Here is a 16,627-nt window from a genome sequence, read left to right on the forward strand (position 1 = left end):
ATCAAATACATTTATAACATTATAAATAATCAAATACATTTAAAACATTATAAATAAAATACATTTATAATATTAAAAAATAAATACATTTATAACAGTATAAATAATAAAATACATTTATAACATTATAAATAAAATACATTTATAACATTATAAATAATCAAATACATTTATAACATTATAATCAAATACATTTATAACATTACAAATAATCAAATACATTTATAACATTACAAATAATCAAATACATTTATAACATTATAATCAAATACATTTATAACATTACAAATAATCAAATACATTTATAACATTATAAATAATCAAATAAATCTATAACATTATAAATAATCAAATACATTTATAACATAAATAATCAAATACATGTATAACATTATAAATAAGAAAATACATTTATAATATTATAAATAATCAAATACATTTATAATATTATAAATAATAAATACATTTATAACAGTTTAAATAATAAAATACATTTATAACATTATAAATAAAATACATTTATAACATTGTAAATAATCAAATACATTTATAATATTATAAATAATCAAACATGTATAACATTATAAATAATAAAATACATTTATAATATTATAAATAATAAAATACATTTATAACATTAATAATCAAATACATTTATAGCATTATAAATAATAAAATACATTGATAACATTATAAATAAAATACATTTATAACATTGTAAATAATCAAATACATTTATAATATTATAAATAATCAAACACATCTATAACATTATAAATAATAAAATACATTTATAACATTATAAATAAAATACACTTATAATATAAAAAAATAAATACATTTATAACAGTATAAATAATAAAATATATTTAAAACATTATAAATAAAATACATTTATAATATTATAAATAATAAAAACATTTATAACAGTATAAATAATAAAATACATTTATAACATTATAATAAAATACATTTACAACATTATGATTATGATTATGATCAAATACATTCATAACATTATAAATAATCAAATACATTTATAACATTATAAATAATCAAATACATTTATAACAATATAAATAATCAAATACATCTATAACATTATAAATAATAAAATACATTTATAACATTATAAATAAAATACATTTATAATATTATAAATAATAAATACATTTATAACAGTTTAAATAATAAAATACATTTATAACATTATAAATAAAATACAATTATAACATTGTAAATAATCAAATACATTTATAATATTATAAATCATCAAACACATGTATAACATTATAAATAATAAAATACATTTATAATATTATAAATAATAAAAACATTTATAACAGTATAAATAATAAAATAAATTTATAACATTATAAATAAAAAAGATTGTTAGTAAATGTTAAACTGAGATCCAATGCTAAAGTCCTGTACCATGATGCATCATGAATGATTAATTTTCTTTAGGTTGTCCACTATGGGAGGCACTCTAGAACTCTTTAATTTTTCTTCTTGAATTCTATGTGTAATCAATCCTTTTTGTTATGTTCTGTCAGTATACATCGACCTTGAGTTTGGTGAAAGACGCTATATAAATTAAACTTATTATTATTATTGTAGTTTGTGTGGTTCTTAACACCAGATCAGCTGCTGTCTCTATTATCATGGCTGAACAAATTCTCACAAGTTGGGGTCGACGGTTTTCTTTATGTGTAAATAGAGATTAGAGTCGTTTGTGTGACTGTGAGGGTTTAGTGGTGCTGTTGGTGTTAGTATTAGTGATAGACACAAATAAATTCAATAATAAATGTTATTTTTACTTACTGAGTTCATCTTTATCTTCAGGTTCTTCCTTCTTCACAGGCTTCATCTGGAAACCTCCACACTGTTGGTCCTCTGGGGTGAGGTGTTCCTCAGAGGTGACGTGTTCCACTGGGATCGAGGTTCCTTCACCTGAAATTCATCAATAAGTGAAGAAGAAACTCAACAACTGGAGGAAACTGAAGGTTGTGGGTTTGGTTACCACAAATAAATACTACTTAGATTTAATCCAGACTGGAAGTATCAGCACTTCTACACAGGACAGTACGGTACGGTACAGGTTCTAATCCCACTATCCACCTTTTCTTATTAGTTCTAATGATTAGTGACTCCACTGTACTGTACCACACTGTACTGTACCACACTGTACTGTACCATACTGTACTGTACCATACTGTACTGTACCATACTGTACTGTACCACTCTGTATTGTACCATACTGTACTGTACCATACTGTACTGTACCACACTGTCTGGTGGAAACATGGCAAATTGCTCCACATTTACTTACAGAAGTAACTTCCATCTTCTTCCTCCTCCTTTTTTATTAGTTTCTCTTGGAATCCTTCATTTAGTAGATATATGGGGGTGACGTGTCCCTCTTTTGCTGACTGCATTATTAAAAGATCTGACAGGCAGACGGACAGATAGACAAATGTACTTTATTCCCTATTAAAGAGAAATCCAGGAATACTCTTTCAGACTGTTTTAACTGTTTATTTTTAATGCTGTGAGGCTGTAAACAGAGTAAAAATGTTGAAACTATTGTGGGACTGAGCAGCATCAGACAGAAAAGACTTCTAATAGAACTTTTTGGGTTGGTTTCACAGACAGGGATTAAGCCTAGTCCTAGACTACACAGCATTTTGAATTGAGATTCTCTATTTAAAGTAAATTGTAGTCCTGGACTATAAGCCTTAATCCCTGTCTGGGAAACAACGCTTTGAGTTTGGTGGAAGTGGTTTTGTGGCCCAAAGTGAAATGATTAAGTCTGATGTTCTTTACATCTAGTTTCTCATCCACTCCCAATAACAGTGCTGTACTAATACTTTTAACTTTTACTATAAACCTGTAAAACAACCTGTAAACAAAGCTACAAGAACTCGCTGTTTGTATCTAACATTAAAAACTGTAAACAAAGCTGAACATGTGACGCGTTTATATCAAAATGTTAGATTTAATAATGAATAAACTCTGAATCCGTTACAATCCACTGATTCATCGGTTCAATGAATCGGTTCATCAGTACTGAATCATGTGTGATGCTAACCGTTAGCGGAGCAGCTAATAGTTTGTTTAAATAAAACTGGAGTTAAAGCTCCTCAAATCCTCACAGTGATGTTTTATTATGAACTCTAGTTTTATTATTAATTAGAATGTGGTTATAATTAAATATAAGGGTTATAATTAAATACATCTTTTACTTACAGATGAGGCTCTACAGTACAAACACAGCAGCTTCTTCTTCTTCTTATGATGTTTAATGGCGGTTGGCAGAACAACTTAAGACGCACCAGCGCCACCAACTGGACTGGAGTTGAACAGCAGCTTAGCAGTAAAACATCTGCATTAGCCCTGTATCTCTCTATTGCTGAGCAGTTAAAATGTGTGTCTACATCACTTCATGTATCTATACGTGTCTAACCTACGATTCTATTATATTAATATTCATAAACATAAACATGCACACACACACACACACACCCACATACACAATACACACACATGCTTCCACATTCACATGTTTTTGCTGTATGTGTTATGTAGATAATATTTATGTGATTTGATGTATTTTTATGCTGTTGAGCTTTGAATGTTATTTTTGCTTCACTGTATGTATGATGCATCATTAAACTGTTATACATTATTTATTCTATTTTGTATTAGATGAGATGGTTTGTCTCTGTATTGACCCGCGATTCATTTTTAAATGACTGCTAATGATAGTGATCCGACTCTTTTAAGTAGTTTGTATAACATATAAAATGTTGACTTCATCAAAAAGAATCGACTACCTCAGCTTCTAACAGCTCATTGCTGAGTACTATCGACTTAGTGAATTGACTCAAACTGAACTGCGTCTTTCTGCACATGAGGAAGAAATCTATGGAGAGATCTCAAATAACATGAACCTGAAGGTCTGAACTTACATTGTAGAAAAGAAAAACAAGCCAGTAGCAGCAGTGTGCACATTAAACCATTTACAGAAGGGTCATTAAGTTTGGCTAATTGAAATAATGGCATGTTTCTGACTTGAATGAGAGGGGCATTAAAAAGATCTCACACTTGTCAGAGACATTGTTTGAAGCCAAGGTCAATAGGACCTGCTAGTTAGAGAAGGATCACTTGTTTGTTAGTTTATGTCCAAAATTGGGTGTGGCCCATACAGTATCAAACCCACGACCTTGGTGTTATTAGCACCACGCTCTAATCAACTGAGCTAACCGGCCAGTACATTTATTTTCTCTTTAGATCTTTGTACATAATTCTACACTAACTCCATTCAACCAGCTGAAACGGACTTTCTTAATACACATCTAAGAGGTTTTGTGGGTTCTTATATGTGTGAACTATCTAAACTATATATTTCTTAAAGTTCATGACTGAGCTTAATGCCGCCAACCAGTGACTGGAGCAGATACGACTCAGGTCCTGCACACAGTAAGTAGTGCTGATACACAGTACCAGCCTGCACACCAGAGAGGCTCCAAACATCAAGTTTTCACTCATTAAATCATGTAGTTTGTGAACTTTGTGGAATGAATGTAGGATTTGTACGTGTAGATTCTGGGTTTTAGGAAGTTCAGCTACTGTTAATATTTTTCCACAATTGAACTAAAAACAACCTGAATTGATGTTTTAATTGTTCATTAAGACTTCACTAAGAGTTATTACCATCAAGCAAATGTAAAGCATATTTCTATATGAAGAGCATCTGTTTGCAGATAATATACACTGAAGCTTAATAGTTTGATCAACAGGCAGGTTGTGCAATAAAAAGCACTCGTCCCTGGGTGGGCTCGAACCACCAACCTTTTGGTTAACAGCCAAACGCGGCAACTGATTGCACCACAGAGACACACACACTGCAGTTTCATTGGGCGGTACACACAAAAAAACACAAATCTCTCTCTATACAGGCTCACTGTGGAGGCAAATTTGTGGTTACACGTGTATTAAGAAAGTCTGAACATAAGAAATGACTAGACAGTGATGTCTGAAGTAGGACTGAGATCTCGGATCATTAAAATAACATGAAACTGCTGCATTTCTGGTGCAATAACAACCAAATTCAGTTTAGGAGCTGCTCATTTTTACAGATCTTCACTGAAAGTGTGCAGAATCTCAAATGGTTTTTGTGCTGCCATGCAGCTGGTTGAATGGAGGTAGTGTAGAATTATGTACAAAGATCTAAAGAGAGAACAGATGAACTGGCCTGTTAGCTCAGTTGGTCAGAGCATGGTGCTAATAACGCCAAGGCAGCGGGTTCGATCCCCGTATGGGCCACACTCCCTTTCGGACTCAAACTAACAAACAAGTGTTCCTTCTCTAGCAGGTCCTATTGACCTGGGCTTCAAACGTTGTCATTCTGGTAGGACAATAAAAGCGATATACTACTTTCTATTCAATGTATTTAACTACATAGTGTTGTACAACATTACATGTGTACTTAATACTTTTGTATTTTAATACTTGCAAATTTGAATACTTGCATACTTTAATACTTGCTTACTATAATACTTTGCATTAATATATATTGAGCTGCTGCAATAAATGATCTATCTATAGATTCATTTAATTTTATCTGTAATGCTAGTGATGGGCTATCCTAAACTATCTTTAGGAAGGTAAACATATCTAGCTTTGGGGCTGTTGAGGCTTAATATTCATGATTGTTGTAATGTTGTTACACAATCACAAATCTCTTTTAAAACTAATGTTTGATATTACAGGGTCTGATGAAGGCACAAAAAATCTTATCCAGTGGAGAGTGGCCAACCAGGCCCTCTTCACCGGAAAACGGAATGCAGCGGTTCGAGGGTTTGAGTAAGTCACTGTTTGTTTGACGTAACATCTTATGCATAATATTAATTACAAAGGGTGGTATAAAGACAAGTTTTAGTAGTCAAGTTTTGCTAACTTTTTCAAAGCATTAAAAACTTTTAATGACCAAACTTTTTTGAAGCAGTGTATGTTATATACATTAATAACTGTTATGTGCATTATATTGTAGAGCCTTTGTGTTGGAGAACCAAATGCAGGGGAAGGTGACTCCCACTTATGTGAAGAAGAAGTGGGAGAACCTCAAACAAAAATACAAAGTAAGCTTCATTTGTTGGTAAGATCTTCAGTAAAATATCAGAAAATATTTGTAATACAAGTTAAGGTCCTTGTACTGTGTTTATGAATCTTGTAGGAACTTAAGTGTCCTCCTACTGGGGTAAGTACAGAGGATGGTGAAGCAACAGCAGCATCCTGGAAATGGTATGCGGATATGGATGAGGCAATAGGTGGGAGACCATCAATTAGCCCACCGACCCTTATTTCCTTATCTGGCCAGGATGCTGCTGAAGCTTCACCATCCTCGAAACCCCAGCCAAAAAGAGACGAGGGGAGAAAGATTTAGTTGAGTATCTGAGGGAGATGGAAGAAAGGGAAAATGAGAGGGAGATAGAAGCAGCAGAGAACGAGGAGAGAAGATGGAGAGAGGCTGAGGAGAGGGAGGAAAGAAGAGAAAGGGAAAGAATAGAACGAGAGGAGAAGAGAGAGCAAGAGACGCGCCAGAGAGAGGAAAAGCGAGAGCGAGAGATGCGAGAGAGAGAGGAGAGGAGAGACCAGGAAGCAAGAATGAGGGAGGAAAGGAGAGCTAGGGAGGCAAGAGTGAGAGAGGAAAGGTTTATTAAAATCTTAGAGATTCTAATGAAAAAATAAATAGTTGAAAATCAAAAAGTGTTGTAGTATTATTGTATGTTGTGAGAAAGAAAATCTGTTGGCAAATAATGGAAATAAAGGATTTTCTTTTTCATTTAACCTTAATTAAAAATAGAAAAACTGGAAAAATTGGAAATTGTAATTAAAAAAATATTCAAGTTTTACTTTTAAATAATGCATAAACTGTTAATGTCAAGAGACAATCAAGAACTGTAGAACAAAATGTAAAAACAAACAACATGAACCTATTAACAAAACATTTTTCTAAACATAGTCATGCTCATAAAGAGCTGGTATGCTGTGCTGAGACAGCTGCAGCCAGATGCTTTCTTCCATCATCACCTGATGTCATGTCATTTATTACAGGCTCTGGTTGGTCAACATGTACCTTTGTTAATTCTGGCTCAATGATGTCTCCATGAGTGATACAGAGGTTGTGGAGCACCGCACAGCATGCAACAACCTCCGGGGTGAAGACAGGGCTCACCTCAAGGGCTTTAAAGAAAATGGAACGCAATGTTGTCTTCATCATTCCAAAAGCTTTTTCCACCACATTCCTGGCCTTGGACAGTTTGCTGTTAAAACGAGCCTGTACAGGGTTCTGCACAGGCTCTCGATAGGGGGTCAGGAGCCGGATGGGTGTATTAATGCAGGGATAACCCCCATCCCCAAGAATGTATCATCCTGCAGGTGGGTATAAGCCCTCTTTATGCACAGGGCTGTTCTTTAGTACCCTTGCATCATGAACCGACCCAGGGTAACCAACAAAAATGTCTCTGAACTTCCCCTGGTGGTCACAGATGGCTTGAAGCTGAATTGAGTGGAACAGCTTCCTGTTTAGGTAGCACTGTGCGTTGGCAGATGGGGGTTTTATTTGAATGTGGCACCCATCAGTAGCACCAACTGCCACTCTAAAACATTCGGATCCGGCCAAGTGGGCAAACCCAGCTCCTACACACTCTAGTTCATCACCAGTTGGTAGGGTGATGATCCTCCTGACGAGCCCTCTGACAGCCCTACTCATTTTGTGCACAATGTCGTGCACAGACGATTTTCGAAACATTATTCTACTGTAATTATTAATATGTGTCAGATCTATCATTTTGTCATTTATTTTCATTGTATTAGTCTAATCATGGTAATGTAGTATACTGTTGCTAAAGAGGTTAACAGTACCTACATTATTTCTGAGGTAAAAAATCAATAACTTTCTTAGTTCTCTTCTGTGATTTACAACTCTCTGCCGTCTCAGTGTGGAGTCGGGATACATGACTATAGATTAATCAGTAAGTGGCGCAAATAAAGACGATAAATACCCAAAATTTTGGTGAGGGGAGCTTGAAATGAGCATGCGGTCTGTAACTATGGTCACTTGAAGTTGGTAAGATGGCGGACGTAGTACGTACGGGTGTTGTGTGCATACTGCACACTTCTGTACTGAAAGTACATACTTCCTCCAATCTAGTACGTACTCAGTAAGTATGCGATTTCGGACGCAGCCTAAGTCTGTGTCTGTTGATTATTCTGAATTGTGTTTGTTTGTAAACTGTGAATTAGTTCTTAATCTGGTCTGATGTTATTGAATTAAACCTACATCTCTCTGATGGTCTGATCCAAGCCCAGAGTGGCTAATTGAGAGATTCAGGAGGAATCCCGATGGGCCGGCTCATGTCAATCTCAAGTTTGGGCCGGTTGGGAAAAATAATTTTGACATTTATCTGTCACTTATCTAATCTTCTTCTTGCATTCATTCTCCATTCATCTGACAGCACAGCCCCTACATCGCAGTAGATTAGATGGGTTCTACCATCTGAGGGAATCCCCCCCTCCCACATGTTTCAGTTGGTTTGGCCCATGAGGCGTCTTTTCTGGAGCGCCGGTAAAAGTAAATATTTAGCAATAGCAACAGAATAGCGCAAACCATCAGTCGGTGGTGGGCAGGAAGAGGCCAGGTGGAGCCGAAAAGACCAGGTTAAAAAAAAGAAAAGCAATGGAAGAAGATGCTGCCAAATGTGCCAAATTAACAGACATGTTTTCCAGAGGACAGACCCCATGCAGCCGGTACCCAGGAAAAAATGTACTGTGAAGTTTTACAGTAAAACTGTTAAGTTTACAGTTAAACCATAAAAGTTCATAGTTCTACTGTCATTTTTACAGTTTGACCATGAGTACAACTGTGAACTCTCATGTTACCATGAAGTTCATGGTAACCTTCTCAGTGTTTAATAATATTGACTGTGAAGTTTACAGTTTAACTGTTAAGTTTACAGTTGAACCATTATAGTTCATAGTTCTACTGTCACTTTTACAGTTTGACCATGAGTACAACTGTGAACTCTCATGTTACCATGAAGTTCATGGCCACCTCTTCCGGTGATTAATAATATTGACTGTGAAGTTTACAGTTCAACTGTAAACATGATATTGTTGAATTGTAAAATTCAGTCAACTTACAGTTTACAGTTCAACTAAGAATAGCTCATAGTCACCTCTTCTAATGTTTGATGTTTACAGTAATTTACAGTTTAACTATGATCATATAGGTAAATGACAAGATACAAATATCAAGACAATAATAATGTATGTAATATTTATGTATTATTTAAAGGAGGTATGTGAATGAAGGGTGTAAGTGTATGTGTGTGGAAGTAAGTTAATTACATGACATGAAAAACATGTCAAAAAGACATTATTTACATCTAAAAAATTAGATGATTAACAATACTCCAATAAAAAAGAATGCAGCACAGATTTACCTATTTATAATATTACAAAAATACAAATAACCTCATGCAGACAGGACAAATATTACATTACATCAATATTACATCAGACAGATGACTTTATAACCTTTTATTCTGCCTGTTCTGCACAAACCTCTCTTCTACACACATCATGTCAGACATGATGTCAGTCTGGACAGCTGGGCGCGCACATGCGCACTTGATTTGAGACCGTTATCTCAACCAAGCGTCTCGAGCTTCGCGTCAGGTGAACCGCGGAAATACAAATTTAGTGTCAGTTTCAGTGATTTAATTCTCAAAAACGAGTCTGTTAAAGTCCGCGCTGTGTATCTGCTTAAAGATAAAGTTCCTGCTACATGTGTTATTGAGTCAGAACTTATTAAAGGACAAGAATCTGACGACGGTAATCTCGTCAACGGCTAAACTGTTATCTGGAAAGTGAGAAATGAATAAAAAGACGTTGGTGAAGCGGCGCGCTGCTAAACTCCTGAAGTTCGATGGTAAGTCATTAACTTAAACAGTTTATTATAATAAACAATAATATATTTACTCTGTGTTAGGTTTTTAACATAACATCATTATTAAACATAAATTACATCCAGACCACATGGTCTATTGTTCAACATGTCGCCGGCTAGGCTCTCTCCCTGACTCCTACAGAAGGGGGGGGGGGGGAGGCAGAGCCCGGGGCTTGTTAGCACACTTCATTGGCTCCACCAGCAGTAAAGGAGGAGGAGCCTAGCTGAGTTTAAAAACTGGCGGGGAGAAAGGTTCGGCCTCTTTCTTACGTGGTGTGTCTAGACTGCAGGAGTAGGGAGCGCCGGCCGGCTTAGCTCTGATATATATTCACAGATTATTTTTACACTTAATAAAGTGTTTTAAAGAGTACTTTCTGGACTTCTCGACTGCTTTCTTCAGGACCTTTTTGAACCAAAAGATTCATCCTAACAAATGGTAGCCAGAGGATGGTTTAAGAGACCTGAGATAGCATCGAATCGATTCAGCTGACTGAGGTAAGACCAGGAATTCTGAAAAAATCTTTTGTACTCAGTACAAGGGCGCGCCTACTTAAGGTAAACAGACGTTCTCTGTATATATATTAGATGCATTTATTATTTAGCGTACTGAGTGTGAAAGTGAATCTCAGAATCCGTAAGTGTCTGATTAAATTACTAAAGTATCATTAGATAGTTTAAAACTGTGAATATATGTTGGAGCTAAAAATGTGTGTTTCCTGATATCTGAATTTGAACCAAACCGGTTAAAATAAATGTTAAGGGCGCCATTGTGTATGGAACACTATTGGAGGGAAAGGGGAGTCTGTCTGCTATGGGAGCGAGACTCGTCTAATTCGAATTGTTCTACATTTTAATTAGCCTGTCTGTTATGGGAGCGGGGCTTAATTAATTTGATAGTTCTAAATTATAACGAATTTGTCGGTTATGGGAGCGGAATTCGTAATTCGTGTGGGAAATCTTGAAAGAATCTGCCGGTGCTGGAAACGGGATTCGATCTATAAGATTGTCCTATATACGGGCTTGTCTGTTAGGGCAACGGAGCGCCGTTTAATCTTGAAAGAATCTTTTGGTGCTGGGAACTAGATTTGATCAATAAGATTATTCTAAATTCGGACCTGACTGTTATGGGAGCGGGGTTCGGTTAATTAGACTACTTTTAATTCTAAATCAGGTTCGAAAAACAGTACATCAGGAGTTTTGTTTGTCAGTAAGTCTCTGTGTATGTTTGTCTGTGAAACCGTGTGCTGGATGTGCAACGTGGTTTCTTTTGTTGTCGGCGCCATTTTGTTTCTTGAGAACGCAGCGTGGCTTTCTGTCTGTCCGCCATTTTGGCTCTGTCTGTACGCCATTTTGTCTTGGGAATGCAACGTGGTCTCCCGTCTATCCGCCATTTTGTTTCTTGAGAACGCAGCGTGGCTTTCTGTCTGTCCGCCATTTTGGCTCTGTCTGTCCGCCATTTTGGCTCTGGGTTGCGCAGCGTGGTTTCTTTTGTTCGGCGGCCATTTTGGACCAGAGAGCTGAGCGTGGTTTTCTGTCTGTCCACCATTTTGGCTCTGGGAGAGCTGAGCGTGGTTTTCTGTGTATCCGCCTTTTTGGCTCTATGTGAGCAGCTTGCCGTATCTTGTCCATCGGCTATCTTTGTCTTTGAACGCCTGGATTGGGTAAGTGCTGCAGTTAATTTTATAATCAACTTTATTTTTATAATCTTAAGATAACTGAGTTAAGATGAAGTATTTATGGTACCTTATTAAGTGTGTTTTAAGGTAGATAGCGTTCTTGAACTTTAAGGTTCTTAAACCAGGAAAGGGGGTACTTAGAGTGGAATTCATCCATGTGTGACATAGGACATTTTCACACATAATTAAGGAAAATCTCCTTAATCAGAGTTGTTATAGTGAATAAGATTAAAATTTTGTGAGTAACACAGCGCTTGTTAGTCGTGATAGGAGATTTGCTGGGTGTATTGGTGCATGTATTATTGAGAGATTGCTATATTGTTTCTTTGTTTAATGTATGGGGTAGTGCTGGACAATAATTCGACATCAATATGTCGCAAGTGGGGAATGTTTCAATAGCGGGGATATGATTTTAAACAAATTCGATCAATACACATACATACACGAAACCGTGGTAAAGTTAGTTTTATATTGGACATTCGCCTGACATTCGACTTTCTTTCGGCTCGTTCTCAGCTAATAAACATCCAAAAATTAATTAAATTGCACGAACTGATACCTCAGTAAACAAGGAACAAACTACAATTAATTTTGTTTAAAAAGGTTTTTCTGTTAATTTTTATTTAACGTTATTTGGTAAATGTGAGGTGCATCCGCGCTGAAATGCTAAGGAAGTGCTAAGGGAGCGTCTATAAAGTTCCGAGGTGTAGTAATTACCCAGTGGCGTGTACCATCTAATACACCTGTATTAAATCCTACAGTATGCTTACAGTAAACATCGAGAAACGCACATTTTGAGGTTGAAATACTTAACTAGTCTCCTGTACTAGTTAATAAAACCACAATAATAATTAAAAGTCCCCCAGTTTGGGTGCATTACAAAAGTTTTTAAAAAATTAACAAAAATTAAGAAACACACATTTAAAAAAGACAAAGGTTGTAGTAGTTAACTAGTCCCATGTACTAGTTAGTACAACCACAATACAAGTTAAAAGCTCCACAGTATAGGTACAGTAATGAATCAAAATATTTAAAAAATGAAAAAAATTGAGGAACGCAAATTTTGATATGATGAGGATTGTAGTAGTTAACTAGTCACCTGTACTAGTTACTACAACCACATAAAAAAATTATAAGTCCCACAGCATGAGTACAGTAACGATTTAAAAATGTAAAAAAAATTAACAAAAATCGTGAAACACAAATTTTGATAAGACAAAGGTTGTAGTAGTTAACTAGTCACCTGTACTAGTTACTACAACCACATAAAAAAATTATAAGTCCCACAGCATGAGTACAGTAACGATTTAAAAATGTAAAAAAATTAACAAAAATCGTGAAACACAAATTTTGATAAGACAAAGGTTGTAGTAGTTAACTAGTCACCTGTACTAGTTACTACAACCACATAAAAAATTATAAGTCCCACAGCATGAGTACAGTAACGATTTAAAAATGTAAAAAAAATTAACAAAAATCGTGAAACACAAATTTTGATAAGACAAAGGTTGTAGTAGTTAACTAGTCACCTGTGCTAGTTACTACAACCACAGAACAAATTAAAAGTTTTACAGCAAAGGTGCAGTAATGAATCAAATGTTTTAAAAAATTAACAAAAATCGTAAAACGCAAATTTAGAAAAGACAAAGGTTGTAGTAGTTAACTAGTGACCTGCACTACTTACTACAACCACGTTTCAAATTAAAAGTCCCCCAGCAAAGGTACAGTAATGAGTCAAAGTTTTATAAAAATTAACAAAAATCGTAAAACGCAAATTTTGATAAGACAAAGGTTGTAGTAGTTAACTAGTGACCTGCACTACTTACTACAACCACGTTTCAAATTAAAAGTCCCCCAGCAAAGGTACAGTAATGAGTCAAAGTTTTATAAAAATTAACAAAAATCGTAAAACGCAAATTTAGAAAAGACAAAGGTTGTAGTAGTTAACTAGTCACCTGTGCTAGTTACTACAACCACAGAACAAATTAAAAGTTTTACAGCATAGGTGCAGTAATGAATCAAATGTTTTAAAAAATTAACAAAAATCGTAAAACGCAAATTTAGAAAAGACAAAGGTTGTAGTAGTTAACTAGTCATTTGCACTACTTACTACAACCACGTTTCAAATTAAAAGTCCCCCAGCAAAGGTACAGTAATGAGTCAAAGTTTTATAAAAATTAACAAAAATCGTAAAACGCAAATTTTGATAAGACAAAGGTTGTAGTAGTTAACTAGTGACCTGCACTACTTACTACAACCACGTTTCAAATTAAAAGTCCCTCAGCAAGGGTACAGTAATGAATCAAAGTTTTATAAAAATTAACAAAAATCGTGAAACGCAAACTTTGATAAGACAAAGGTTGTAGTAGTTAACTAGTCACCTGTACTACTTACTACAACCAAAATACAAATTAAAATTCCCCCAGCATGGGTGCAGTAACTAATCAAAAAAAATGTTTAATTAGCATAAATCAAGAAACGCCATTTTTTATAAAAGTAAGGTTGTAGTAGTTAACTAGTCACCTGTTCTAGTTACTACAACCACAATATAAGTTAAAAGTCTTACAGCATTGGTACAGTAACGAATCAAACATTAAAAAAAAATACAAATTAATAAATGAACATTTTGTTATAAGGAAGGTTGTATTACTCACTTAGTCATTTATACTACCTACTACAGTACAGTATTCAATCAAGGTGTAATAATATATTTTTATATAATTAATGTTTTGGTAATTACCCGAAAGGTGAACTACTTACTACAACTAACAATTGCACTTGAAAATTGCAATAATTACTATTCTTAGTTCACAAATGATCAACAATTTTCAATATTGCAAAAGGTTTTAAACATGTGTCCAACTTTTTTTTTTATGTATTGCAGTATGATCTGTATGCTGAACATACAAAGGAGAAGCTCTCTCAAACATTATTGTTACATCTATTAGATCATCTTTAATAAAAAACTTTTCACAAGCTTACCAGTCTATGTTAATTTCAATTTCAATTTAATTTAATGTTTCCTTTAATACAATGTAATGTATCAGATAGTGCATACGTATTATTGGGAGTTAAAGGCATAAAACAATTGCAATAAAGCTACTGACTCACAAACTAAATGCATATTTAAGATTAAATCACAACATGCCTGGGCATCATAATTGGTAAGCTCCTTGTTGTTAACCAATTTGAAAGTGGATCTAATGTTTCTGATTTACAGCATTGGGCTAAGGAAAAGTAAGTTTGGAAGAATTAAAATCAGTTAATTAGTCCACACAAATTTGTTGCAAAGTGTATTGTGTATGCTGTTTGCCTTAGTAGCATAAACACTTAATATGAGCAAGATTAAATGCAAAGTAAGCAGCAAACCAAAAGGTGACAGTAAACCAAGCCATATATAACAGAAGACTGACATGTCGAGATGTAACCAATCAACTCTCAGCTACCACTTCAGGCATTGTAAACACCCCTACACCTTAAGGTCATTAGGATTAGTAGCTGTCAGGCAGACAACATTTACATTTTCAGCATTTAGCAGACGCTTTTATCCAAAGCGACTTACACAATGAGCTGAACACAATGAGCAATTGAGGGTTAAGGGCCTTGCTCAGGGACCCAACAGTGGCAACTTGGTGGTGGCAGGGCTTGAACCGGCAACCTTCTGTTTACTAGTCCAGTACCTTAACCACTGAGCTACCATTGCCCCTGTGATAGCTCAGTGGTGGTCAGACAAAATGATACAGAGCCAACAATATATCATTAATGAAAATCCGGATATTGGCATCTTGCTCAATGGATAAGGTAGGTTCTAGTAGACATTTTGTAATATTTATTTATTACAAATATTTGTTATTTATGTATTATTTGCATATCTGCTAAATGTTTCGTAATAATATGTTAATTACAATGTAATAAATGTAATAAATATTTTCCTGGCATATTAGCCTTAATTGTGAACACTTTGTGCAATTATAGCCAACTTAAGCCAAATAGTATGATTATATAAAATAATATTTTGCTGTCTTTTAGTGATATGGAACAGTAATTAACAAATATCTTAATAAATTTTAATTAAACATTGACCTGGAAATAAATGTGTTATTTTGGGCAATGTCCATTACATGCTGCCATTTTTAAAGTTGAAATGTATTCCAAGATTAAAATAATTTTATTTCTCAATGAAATTAAAGTATTTAAAATCGTTAAAACAGTAAAGCATAATTATCGAAGATAGATATGTCTATATCACCTTAATATAATAATAACTTAGCATATTAACATATTACAATATAATTATGAATATGTATAACTACACTTACGATACAGTTGCATTTTATTTATAAAGTTGGATTTAATCCACAGTGTAGCTTAATATTATAATGGAACTTGAAAATGCAAGATTTTCAAGTTTTTAATTATTTTACATGATTAAGTTTTTAAGTGGTGGATGTTGGTAAACAAACCAGTGACAAAGGATTGAAAGACTTTTGTACGTATTCTGGCAAGACTACAGAACACTCGCTGTATGGATGATGCATGTGACATTTTTCAATCATTTTGTACTGTGCTGTTAAACAAGAACAAGAATGATGATGTTCTCAGAAACATTAGAAGACTTGAAGATCTTATTGCTACAGCCAAAATATGTGACCTTGAAGAATTTCAGATGACAGAGCAGCTGAAATCGACCAGGATGAAGGATTGCAGAGATTTTCCAAAACCCATGTGGGAACTTCACCTTTCTCTGCTTGTTTCAGGCGTATTTCTGATTCTGTTAAGTTAAAGATGAATAAAGAGGAAGAGTCATCAGATAAAAATCCATGCTACTGTCCAGGCGTCATCAACTGTTTGAACATTATCTTTCAATATTTCCTCTTTGGAGTGGAATTATGTTGGGGAATCTACTGACAAAACAGAAAACACTGATGAAATTTTC

General features: G+C 34.5%; 1 non-coding gene and 1 pseudogene across 1 annotated transcript; both read left to right on the forward strand.

The window, feature by feature from the left end:
* Positions 1-16,627, forward strand: part of LOC134327138 (zinc finger protein 135-like) — a 254,757-nt pseudogene that overhangs the window by 117,772 nt on the left and 120,358 nt on the right.
* Positions 5,255-5,328, forward strand: trnai-aau (transfer RNA isoleucine (anticodon AAU)). The gene has a single exon. It is a non-coding gene; the product is annotated as a tRNA-Ile (tRNA).

The sequence above is a fragment of the Trichomycterus rosablanca genome, chromosome 14 (genome assembly GCF_030014385.1).
Source record: "Trichomycterus rosablanca isolate fTriRos1 chromosome 14, fTriRos1.hap1, whole genome shotgun sequence".
Taxonomy (NCBI): Eukaryota; Metazoa; Chordata; class Actinopteri; order Siluriformes; family Trichomycteridae; genus Trichomycterus; species Trichomycterus rosablanca.